Raw genomic sequence first — 12,267 nt, forward strand, 5'->3', positions numbered from 1 at the left:
ACCCATGGAAGTTTGCTTACACCTAATGTTCTTTTTTTGTTTTACCTCAACTACAAATCCTGTAATCCTATACATTTCTCTGCTGAACATATTTGTATGCAAGTTGTGCTGTCACACATATTGTTATGCATATGCCCTACACTTACAAATAGCCATTGGCTTCCATCATTTCTACTGTGAACTCTATTAGCAGTCTCTTGATACAAGCTGATGTTGTGTAATCCATCAGAGTGACGTAATGAAGGCTGCAAGTCCCAATATCATTACCATATTTTGTAATACATTTCATATGCAGATCCATAATAATAATAAAACTAAGACCACCATTTAAGGGGCACTCCACTGGTTTTACACATAAAGGCAGTTTATTTCACAATATGATGAGTACTACTCAGCTTGAGGGAAAGCTGTAAGAAATGTCTTATGGTTTTTCTAAGAGTGTTGACATGGATGGGAGAATACCCCTGACGATGTCACCAGGGTCATCACAGGCAGAAAATACGGCGTTGGGTCTGAAAGATGCGGGAGGGTCTTAAAAGGTTACAATGTTGGTATTGTGACACATGATGCATTATGGGAAATGCCGGATTTTGTATTTTCAGAGCTGACTCGCCTACATCAATTTTGATTATCCTTGTTTTTATGTATGCTTTTTGTAACTCGCTCAATTTTATCGGATTGCAATATTCACCTTTTATTAACCCTTTTTATGCAGACCTGATGTAATAACTGGAAATGAATGAAGGCCAGTGGCTGCCTGAAACAGTGCACAATCGCATGCTAAAACTAAACATGTTTATCAGAATGGTTATTTAAAGAAGGCCTACAAAAATAGAAAACACGGAAATAACATTGGAAAAGTCATTTAAATTAAATCGTCTTCATACAAGTGGCTGTGAATGACTGGTAGCCTAAATACACTGAAGCCTTTCACTTGGGATCGTCGCTCCCCCTCTCTCTCGCTCTCTCTCTCGCGCTGGAGTTTGTTGGTTGGTTGCAGCAGCGTCTCAGTGTCTGCTCTCCTGACAGACGGAGGCAGTTCTCTCTGTTCTGTCTTTAGTATCCTTACGTTGAGGTGAATGTAAAGCTCGGTATGGAGACGGCTGTGGACCGCGGCTCTTGTTTTTCCCCCCGCCGGAGACACACAAACTCACCGGACAATTAAGGCTTGAAAGGACACATACCGGCCGGTTTGTCAACGGAAAACGCAGCCGCTGCTGTTTCATCAGTGAGGCTCACTAGTGTTTACTTCTTCTCCCTCCTCCTCTTCTTTTTCTATCTACGCGTCTTCGAAAACAGATGCCCTGCTCGGGAAGTTACGGACAAAACGCGGATAAATCCGCCAAGCCGTCTTCCCCAATTTTCAAGAGGAGCTCTCACCCGAAGGTAAAACGGCTCCAAAACTGTTGAATTAATGCTCGATGTTTGTGTTTATTAGCCCATTCTTCGCCAACGGAATAGATATCTGTTCACTTATCTAGTGAAATATCTTTGAGGAATGAACATTTCGTCCAAATTGGATGACTCATGCTGAATCCAAACGCTGTTTTGGAGCCAGTATTTAACTGCGCCTTTGCGGGTTTAAAAGACATGCAGGCTGTTTCTTGAACATTTGGCAGGATGTCGGGTTTGCAGGTGTGTATGTGGTTACACAAAACAACAGTGGGCGATCTGTCTGTGTGATGTTGTGATGTGTGACTGAAATGATTCAGCTCCTCCTCCACGGTTTTCTCAGCAATTGTATTTTTGGCAGTTAAAGAAATGCGTACTAGAGGTTTGGAGTCTTTGATGGCATGGACATTGTGAATTGTCAGATTGGGTCAATAAGATGTTTAGCTCAGACTAAAGGGTTAATTCCCTCCCTTTTGTGTGAACAGTATTAGTAAGTAGTCAAATTGAATGAGTCTGAGTGCATTGTGCCACAAAAACAAAAATGTCTTTATGTGTGGAATGAGTGTATTTCTCACAGAATGTGTTGCAATACAATACGAAACAGCCTGTCCTCCAAGAAAAAATTCTAGCCTACACTCCACCAATGTCAGGTGGCCCAAAGGAAACTAGAGACTTGTTATATCTCCAATGGTCAAGAGGCATGCTTTTATTGGTTACCCAATAAAAGCATGAATCCCATAAAAGAGTGAATCAAGTAGCTTTTTCTGTACTTGTTGTAGAGATTTGTGATAAACAATATCAGTGTTTTTTTGGGAATGAAAGACATTGAATTTAGTGGAAGACTAGTTTCTGCAAATGTGGGTGTCTTTCAAGGGAATCAGAAAAGGAAAGAAGGCCACCATGTGGCCACTGGTGAATTGTAACATGAGGCCTACTTTTAGAGATGATGATTTAGCTCAGGATCCCACTCCAGTATTTACAAGGTCAGTGAATCCAAAAACTCATATGAATCACCCGTCCAGCTCCGTCCACTCAGCAGTCATTCAGTTTCCCACACCAGGGATGAGCAGGGCCAGCTCAAACATATTGAGTATAGAGATACCCGAAAATAAGATATTGACAAAAAACTGACAAGCAGAATAAGATGGATTTGCTGTCTCTCTGTGTCACTTTGAAGGAGGCAACATCATTAATTGATCCAGACCCAGCAGTGCTCAGCCAAGGATACTAATCAAGATAAATCAATAGTATTTTTCCGCAGTTTAATTACATTAACTTTGTTGTAGATGACACAAGATGAGTTGTAATCACTTGATGTACTACAACTGGCGTGGATCTGTTAGTATGATGCGGTGTCTTTCATTCCATCAAATTAATGGATTTAGGTCTAGCTACCCTTTTAGCGCAGCCTTTTGAGTGACCTGAAAAGCACCCTAACTGCTGTGTTAGTGGCCTCAATTTGCTTCAGCTGCAAAAAAAATGAGAGTAAAAAAAGCAGGATATGTTACCTCACAGCCATTTATGTCCATCTTCCCGCCCGCTCTCTCGTCCACTTTTACACACTCTCTTTCACCTCTCTCTTCCTCCTGCTAGTATGCACTCACTCAAACTGTGTCTCATCGCATCTCATCATTCTCAGTGGCACTCTGCCCTCTCTGCTTGTCTCTGTCACACACGCACACAAAAAGAAGCACACCAGCTAACAGCCATGTTGGATATTATGTGATCAAATCGGTGGTCTTTGCACTTCCCTATTCTGTGCATCATGTCTGTGTCACACTTAGGCTGTCTGTGTTTAGTTTCTTGGGTCATTGTTGACATTCTGCACTTCATCTTGACTTGTTGTTGTTTCCAGCATATTATGACCCCTCTTTGACCTTAGAATAAGGTTATCTGTTTGTTTATGTATATGTTACCAACGTCTGAGTGTCATGTGACATATTATGGACAGAAAGAAAGAGCACAATAATTAAACTCCCAAACCCCAGCCGGATACCAAGGGCAGGTCATTTTTATTTTCTCTACTTGCGCAGTGGCTTCATTTTAGAAGGATGCTATATTGCAGAGGGCCATTTATAATGTATAGAGTGGTCCTGTATTAAATATCTGCAGAGTCAGAGGTGTGTATTCCACCGCTCAGTCAGGGGGGGCTTGATTACACCATATTGCATCAATAAGGGAATGAAGGCGTGATGGGGATTTTGGGAAAAATATTTTGCTCTTGTGTTTCTGCAGATAAAACGTCACTGTGTTGGGAGTGTGTGGGTGCAGTCATAATTAATGTTTAAGTGGATGCTTTAATGTTACTGCAGAAAATATAGGTTACAATGTTGGCATCTTATAGAAAAAGTTTAGAACAAAAAGTTGCTGTCACCACTGCTGAAATCCAAAGATGAAAACATAAAATGAAGTGTAGGATCATGTATCAACAGACTGAAGCTGCAGAAACAGATAAAGTAGCAGAAGTCTATATTTAAACGACCTCACTAGAGAGATAAGATGTCGTCATTCCCCCATGGTTGGAAACTGTGTTGGTGCAGAAGAAACCAAATCTTTCATATCTCTGTGTCCTTTTACTTGTTTTTATAAAGCGTCTCTAAAATAGATCACAGCTTCACATCTATTTGAGTTATTGGTACAGGTTGTTTTTCGGATGAAGAACACACTGTTTTCATTTGAGAGCTAAAAAAGACATCACATTTGTTTCTTTGCTCTCCATGGCAGGTATAACCACCCACCACCACATTGAAAAAAGTCAAGAATATACCCCCTTTTTGCTCTCTGTTTGCCACAAGTTATTCACCCTTATAAAAAAAAAAATCCCGTGGGAAATTTAACACCAAGCTTACTGTCCTTATTATAGTTGATGTGCAAAAATCTCAAGAATATTGTTAGGAAACTGGATGCAAGCAAAGTAGACTTCAGGATTTTGTTCCTTAAACTGAGTGATTGCCAACAAGAATAACAGAAATGAATGAAAGAAATGTTAGTCATTCAGATTAAGTCGTGGCACATTTCGCACCCATCCGCTCACAAAATGTGTCATTTTAGAAAATGTGCAAGTGTCACTGCTGCAAGTCTCTTTCCTCGTTTTGCTTACTTTACTTTTTCACCTGTCAGACTTTCACATTTCAGCTGTCATGAGCACAAATTTGCTGACTTTATCTTTATCTAAAATCAAAGGTTTGATTGTGCACCCCACCCACTCCCAGCCTTCCACTTCTCCATCTTGAAGTCACAGTAGTGTATTTTGGGGATAGCTGTCATGCAGTAAGACATTTTTGACATCAATTAAAGCCTCCTCCACGAGTCAAAAACATAACAGAATCCTAATTAAACCTTACGTCTCGCTTTCCGGAAGGTGGCAGGCTTAATAATGGGTGTCCCTCTTTTCACTTACCCTGCAGCTAATAGCCATGCTAGCTGGTCTGGACTGGGACACGAGGGTTGGCACAGGGGATGCTTTACCACTGAGGCTGTTGTAATTCTGCACACAACATGACATGACTACCGTGGTTGGCGTGACGCTTGTTAGCACTGCAAAAAGGGAGGAATTACAACCCACTTGTCGAACTAATTCATTCAGAAAAACTGCAGATTATTAGTGCCATTCACTGGCTGTGTTTTCGATTGATTTCTCCTGCAGTGTTTGTGCATAGCAAATATGTCAGGGACAGAGGGGTAAGTTAGGGAAAGACAGAATTGGTTGGATAAGCATAGTGCGGTAATGCTAATATTTTCATGAACATTTTAGTTGATGCAATCCTGCATTAGTGCCCTGGTCAGACATGGTAAAAGAAACATTGTACAAAGTTTGCATACTGATTTGTCAAGTGTTTATCGGCCGCCTATTAGAAATGCATTTTATTCACTGAGGAGAATCTTTGCTCCCTGGCTCTCCACTTAATATATTCTGTCAACTTAAACTGTGTGGATAATTATTCACTTTTTTAAAGATCTACCACTTAAAATTATGCAAAACACCCACCTACGGTCAACAAATGTATACCTGGCCCTGGGAGAGATCCAAATGATTCTCAGGTTTTCATCCAAATGAAAGCTACAGTACACACACACACACACACACACACACACACACACACACACACACACACACACACACACACACACACACACACACACACACATTAAGCAAATTGAAAAAGGATTAAGATGTGAATGTCAGGTGGTTACTCTATTTGTGTCAGTGCCATCCATCAGATAACTTTAAGCGATTAACAGACCAAATACCCCAAAGAATGCGACATGTTCTATTGCGTTGGCATCTGGATTAAAATCCTGTGTGCAACAGCAATTATTTTGTGTTTGTCGGGAAAGTGATTGTCAAGAGACTTTTTGTTTTCAGCTTGTTTGGCTGATAGAATATCATTTTTTTCTTTGAGGGGATTGTAATTGTTACCTAACAGAGTGTGAGGCAAAACAATATTAATGAAGCCGATGGTGTGTAAGAAGTTGTTATGACAGATCTATGTTAGGTTTATCTTTGTGTGTTCTCATGAATATGTCTCTGTGTTTGGTTTTGTGTGTCTGTGTGAGCCGGGGTGTGTGTCTGTGTGAGCCGTGGTTTGTGTCTGATTGTGATGCAGAAGTCCTTTGAAGTGTAAGACATTTTTCTCTGTGTCTGTAATGAATTCCTAGTCGTGTCAGCCAGTGTTAAAGAAGAAGAAGATCTTTTCAGGAATACAGATTTCACTTTCATTGGTTTGGAGGTTGGAGAAACTTTGCCACTTGATGTTGTTTAAACATTTGACTCAATTATTTAGCTCTGACCTAATGTTCTGGAGGATATCAGACCTCATAAAAAACCAGGAACAAAATATCCACCAATACGTTATGAAATGTTGACTTGTGTATTTTCGTAGCATATACTTCTCAAACTTGTCCAAATGCCACAACTACGGCAAAAAAAGGCTTTTAGAATTTGAACTGTTTCTATTTAAAGAAGAGAAGAGACAGGAAAATTAAAATGGCATCGATGGTTTTAATACAAATTACTTTGTTTTTTGTGCCAGAGTCTGTTCAATGCAGCTGTGGTTGGGTTACATAACAAGTAACTATGCAGTATGTGTTCCTACTGTACATTATGTTTTGCAGTGAGAATTCATTCTTTATTTAATTCTTCCACTTATCCTCATTTTTCCTGAATTTGTTTTCTGCATCAGCCTTTTTTCCTCACCCTAATCCTGCCACCTACCAACCCATCCAGCCACTTCATCTCCCCCCTCTCCACCGAGCCCCCTTATAACAAGGCTGTTCCACACTCAGGCCCCGCATTAAGATGCAGACCCCTCTCTCTCCTGCTTTTTCTCACTGGCCTTAATCCTTTCCTCCTCAGTTCTATGAATGATAGCTTCAGCGACTACTCCCCCCCCCCCCCCCCCCCCGTGTCTGGCAGGCACAGGCCCGTAGCTAAACATAATGGTGAGAAAATGGCCGCAGTCAGAAGATGCGTCTTGGTTGGAAGAGGTCAAACTGTCAGCTGCTCAATCATAACAGTTGGGGTGTAGACCCGGGAACCTGACAGACAGAAAGGTCCCTGTCAGGCCCACAGCATATCGAGAATATGGAGAGCTGAATGGTAGATACAAACCACTTATTTAGCTTTACCTACAGAAATTGAGATTGTGATAGAAATTTGTGAGGTCAGATGTTGTTGATGAATGTGGTTGTTTGTCAGTTTTCTATGAAGTGATTGGATCCAGGTCTGTTTCAGATATGATGTGCTAGTCGAGTTTGTACGTACATACAAGGCATACGTCAGCTGTCAGACATATTCTTTGTGAGCTTCTGCTTATGTACCATTTGCATTAAGTGCAAACTTCTAATTTTTCCGCGAAATGACGGTCTCCTCTGATGAACATGAGTAACCACTGTCCCCTTTAGATTACTTTTCAACTCTACGATTACTTTAATACTCGGCGGAGTTTTGTTCTATAGCCTGCTAAGATTAAATGTCAATTCACATTTTAAATCTTATATAAAGATTGACAGAAACACTCTAGCACATAATCCATTCTATTGTTTCATGCCTCTCTCTCACTCTGTATGCCAATCTAAGCTAACCTTCCCCTAGCTGTAGCTTCTCTCTTTTATCCTTCTTTGAACCAACACACACACTTTCGCTGATACCTTTGGCTACTGCTGCCCCCTCTTCTCCAGTCAGTCTTTCTAACAGCATGAGAGAATTGTTCTTTATTAGTAGTGAGACCACTTCCAAGCTGGACAGAGCCTCATTGAGATGCAAGACCCCCCACTAGAGAAGCAAGTGGAATAATAAAATTAGAAGACACATGGACAAGCAGAAAGGAGGCCGAGCTCTGTGTTCAATTTGCCTGTTAAATCTACTGACAATGCTCTGTTATCATCTCTCCCTCTCTCTTTTTCAAACGCACACAAACAAAAAAACAGGAACAAACAAACATACACACATATTATGATGAATAGATTCACTTAGATTCTCTGTGAATTCTGCATAACAATGGTGTTTGTGTTTCCTGTGTAATGCAGGTGGAGAAGGTGTCTGACTGATATATTACACATTGTGAGCTTGTGACATTTTTCTTCACTTCAGTTTATTACAATAGTTAGCTCTAAAATCCCAGTTCACACATCAGATAAACGTGATTACAGATGAACTCGATATGTTTCGCTGAATTAGAAAAGGTGGGTGGTAAATGTTTTGGTTTACGATACCTTTTATAGTTTTCCTCCCTCACAGTAACCCATTAACAGCCTGCTGTTTTTGACGTTAAAAAAGGAAGGCATTGCATTCTCAGTTTCATGTGATCTGTATATTGAGAGAATCACTCAAAAATAAATGGTTTATGTTGCCTGTGGTGCAAATGGCAGGAAAGTTACACTAAACGATTTCTCAGGTGGTTTAGTAGATCAAATGTAATGGGTTTTGTTTTGCTGATTTCTATCCCTGGTCTTCTATGGTTGGTTTTATTGCCCAACAAATGCAAAGAGATTTCATTACTTCCTGTTCATTTTAACAATTTAACAGCTAAAGACTTCACCCGTAACAATTAGTAAAACATATACAACAAAAAAAGTAAAGAACTCAAGCGTTATTACTACAAAAAAATACAGTGTGGGCCTGGGTAAGCCAAGTTGCATAATTGCATTGTTACAGCGGGCTGATTTTCCCCCACACATTGAGAATTAACTGATACGGCATTCAGCACAGGAGAAATAACACAGCATGCCTCAAATTAAGGATTTTGGAGAGACGGAAGGAACCAGGCAGCAAGAGAATACAGAGAGAGTTTGCTTTCCCTCACTAATTGCCTGACATGATGCTGACTTTGATTGCACGCTGCTGTTTGCCGGGACACCAAGAAGTAACTAATAGAGCAGGCATGACAGTGTCAATTTGTTCAGACCTGAGTCTTCATTTGATTAGTTTGTGCAGCCTCTGAGAGCGAAGTGTTGTCTCCTCTATGATTATAACCAGTGTGCATGTGGAGAGGGTCACTTTGATATTGATTTGTGAAGTGTTTGTTTATACGCGAGACTCTGCACATACAGTATCTCGGGCCGCACACATGTATGCACACTGCATATTATTTTGTACTGTGTGAATTGATTCAAACGATCTTCACCATACATGGCTTCCTCTTTCTTATTTTCCTTTTTTTAAAGCATGCACAAATCAAAATGCTATTTTCACAATATACAATATCCGTGAAATTGCATACTACAATAATCAACTGAAAAAATAAGTTATCATGGTATGGTTAGATTTGTATGATTGCTCCATATAGATTGAGCACCCAAGAAGGACACAATTAAGAGCCTTCCCAGTCCGTCGATACATTAAAACTCAGCTTTCACTGCTTTTTTTTTTTCTAGAGCTTTGCCTTATGGTTTGATTCTTTATTTATTGTGATTATGATAATTAGCCCATCTGCGTTCTAGTTGACGGTTTGAATTTTTTGAGTTCTTCTCTGCATATGCGAATACTGTTATGCTCTGTGAACACAATATAAATAAACCTGCCCTGGCTTTCGATATGAGTTGTTTTGGAGTAATTACTGGAGTTCTCGGCAGCTCTGACCTGTGGGTGAGTCATAAAGGATATCAAAGTGAGTTACAAAAAAAAACAGGAAAGGAGAAAAGTGGGAAAACGAAATGTTCAGATACCAGCTCCACAGCAAAAGAGCTATGGAAAGTGCAAAAGCTCAGGAGACACAAACATACACATAATGTGGTGTTTTCACTTCCATAGATCTATAAATTATGCCTTTGGACTGTGACTACAAAGAGATCCCAACACAATCGATGTCAAGCTCTCATCCTCTGTCATTGTGCTCGTTCACTGTCAATCAAGGCTTTGTTGGCTTTTCTTCTCTTTACAGTGACACTTTTACTCACTAACTAAAGTACCATTTTATTGTGTTAAAATATGATGCCCATTTAAATATGTACTAAATCCAAACATGGTTTATTTTTAGCTGTTTTTGATGCATAATTCATATACGATACGTTGGTGTACATACATTTCTCTATACAGTATATCAACATGTATCACATGCCTATCTCCAGGAATAAACTTAAAATGACCACTTTGGCTGATGTATTTGAATAGAAATGGATCAAATGTACCCTCGATTACACTGTTGTACAAGAGGAAAGCATGCACTTGATGTTTAGGCTTTCTGATGTGATCATATGTCAAATGCTAGTATATGGTAGTTTTTTTTATTAGGAGAGAGAGATCTAGTGAAGACACCAGCCATAACTTTGCAGTAACCTGAAAGTCATCCAACCATCCGTTATCTGTCAGTGTGCAACCTCAGAGTTGCATCACTCAGTGTTTATCCAGTCACAGAAGATTAACAAGGTTGTGTATGCAAGTCAATTGATAAGCGGGTCTTGATTGAAAGGCCTGAAGAAACCTTGGTTTATCTTAGTAGAGTGCAGCTAATCATATCCTCCCTCTTTTTTTTTGCACCGTCACAGTAGCTTAGCACCAGAAAGTTAATTCATGCTAACCTTGCTGGCTCGCTCTCGTTGGGCGAAGTTGTGAAGGAAAGAATAATCCCTTTCGGCACTAGAGCATTTATCCTATTAAACCTGTATATTTTTACAGCCACAAACAACAGATGAGCGCAGTGAAGATGAATGTAATCTGAATTCAATATTTTTAGATTCTTGTCCTGAAGCAATCAACCATTGATTTGACAGAACGCACTTTTGTCTTGATACATTAATACATTACACTACTTGCTGTTTTTCTGTTCTGCACTGTAGAAGTTAAGTGTGCATACTGTAATTGATGTTTTCATTTAACAATATAAAACAAGACTGATGTTAATGAGATGATGCTACAGTATTTATGTAATAAGTATGTAGACCAGAAAGAAATGGGTTAAAGCTCACAGTGTAAGAGACCAACAACAACAGGATAGATGTCACACACTGAAGCAGCCAAACCTTACAGTGAATTCTTCAACATGTATAACTGTGAATGATGCCAAAGATAGAGCTGTATGCCAGCTAAAATCCAGCCTGCTGCATTCTGTACTGTGGAAGGGGAATAAATTAGTCATATAATACCATTCTCAACCATTGTGAGTACTTGAACACAACCCTTACAAGTCATACCGACCAAGATTTAAGTCATGACCTACCCCTATTTTTTAAAGAGTATTCTCCATTTCTCCTTGGCATTAAAAAAATCCAACTTAATCCACTCATTATTTGCTTTCAGGACAGCCATATTAGAGTTTATATTGAATACTGATGCTATTTTACTTGATATTGACCATTGGGGGCGGCTGTAGTGCAGTGGTTTAGTGTGCTGATCATCAGATTAAGGGACCAGGGAAGCACAGGTTCAATCACACCTTGACCCCCACTGTAGTCAACATGCCATAGTGTCCTTGGGAAAAATGCTTCACACTAAGTTTCTCCTGTGGTTGTTGTCCACAGTATTCAATGTATTACATGTCTTAAATGATGTAATGTAATGAAATATTAAGCACTTGGAAAAGGGCATAATAAAAATAGAATTAATAATGTAGGTAAGGTTATGTATGTTACCTTGCATGGCTCCATAAAAAGAGGTAAATTGGATTGAAGACGATGTCTGTCAACTCCAAATCCAACGTCTCAGGTTGCTAATTGGACTGTAAAAAAGATCAACGCACAGAAATGAAGGTCTTGACCATAACACTACACAATAAGTATTGCCTGCCGAGTCTAATCATCATAATACCAACAGTTATTGGGTTCAGATATGAAAGCTTTACTAAAACAGCGTACAAATACTTAACATTATAACCTTCATAAAGGTGGAGTTTATTGCAGGTTGGGTAAATAAAACTGCGTTCATTTAGCTAAGTGAACCCTTATAATTTAGCTAATGAGAGTACATGCCCCTACATGTCAACGTTGACATTTTGCCCCTGCTTTTGAGAATCCCACGCCATTAAATGTGCTGTCATGCAATCTGCTGCACACTAGATAACAAAGCATGTGTGGGAGAAGAGAAATTTAACCACGGAGCATATCATAAACCTTTTAAGCGCTGCATGATCTATGCTTTATATTTTACTACAATAATAATGCACTATGGTAGCTGTAATTTTAAACAGGCCCCATTGATCATTTGATAAAGAGGTCCACTTAATAAACCACTCTGATACAAATGTATTCATTCCTTCTGCCAATGACTGCGAGGCATTTGCAATATTATTAATGTTATGTCAGTGTATTCTTTGTTGCTATCTCATATGAATTAAGTAACCTCCATATTAAGTGCGTGTGACCTAATTTCTTCTTTGCTCATTGTATGTGTGGGCTTTGCATGCGTACCAGCTGCATACAGCCAGCTCAAAAAGTAATTTA

At 39.5% G+C, this 12,267-nt stretch overlaps 1 protein-coding gene across 2 annotated transcripts in view; it reads left to right on the forward strand.

Moving 5' to 3' along the window:
• The first annotated feature begins 1,070 nt into the window (after positions 1 to 1,070).
• The window catches only part of dlgap4b (discs, large (Drosophila) homolog-associated protein 4b), a 92,136-nt gene continuing 80,939 nt past the window's right edge, over positions 1,071 to 12,267 (forward strand). For both annotated transcript variants that reach the window (XM_063910726.1, XM_063910725.1), the window contains exon 1: positions 1,071 to 1,386. The gene's annotated coding sequence lies outside the window, so the exon portion shown is untranslated. The remainder of the gene's footprint in view (positions 1,387 to 12,267) is intronic.

The sequence above is a fragment of the Eleginops maclovinus genome, chromosome 20 (assembly GCF_036324505.1).
Source record: "Eleginops maclovinus isolate JMC-PN-2008 ecotype Puerto Natales chromosome 20, JC_Emac_rtc_rv5, whole genome shotgun sequence".
Taxonomy (NCBI): Eukaryota; Metazoa; Chordata; class Actinopteri; order Perciformes; family Eleginopidae; genus Eleginops; species Eleginops maclovinus.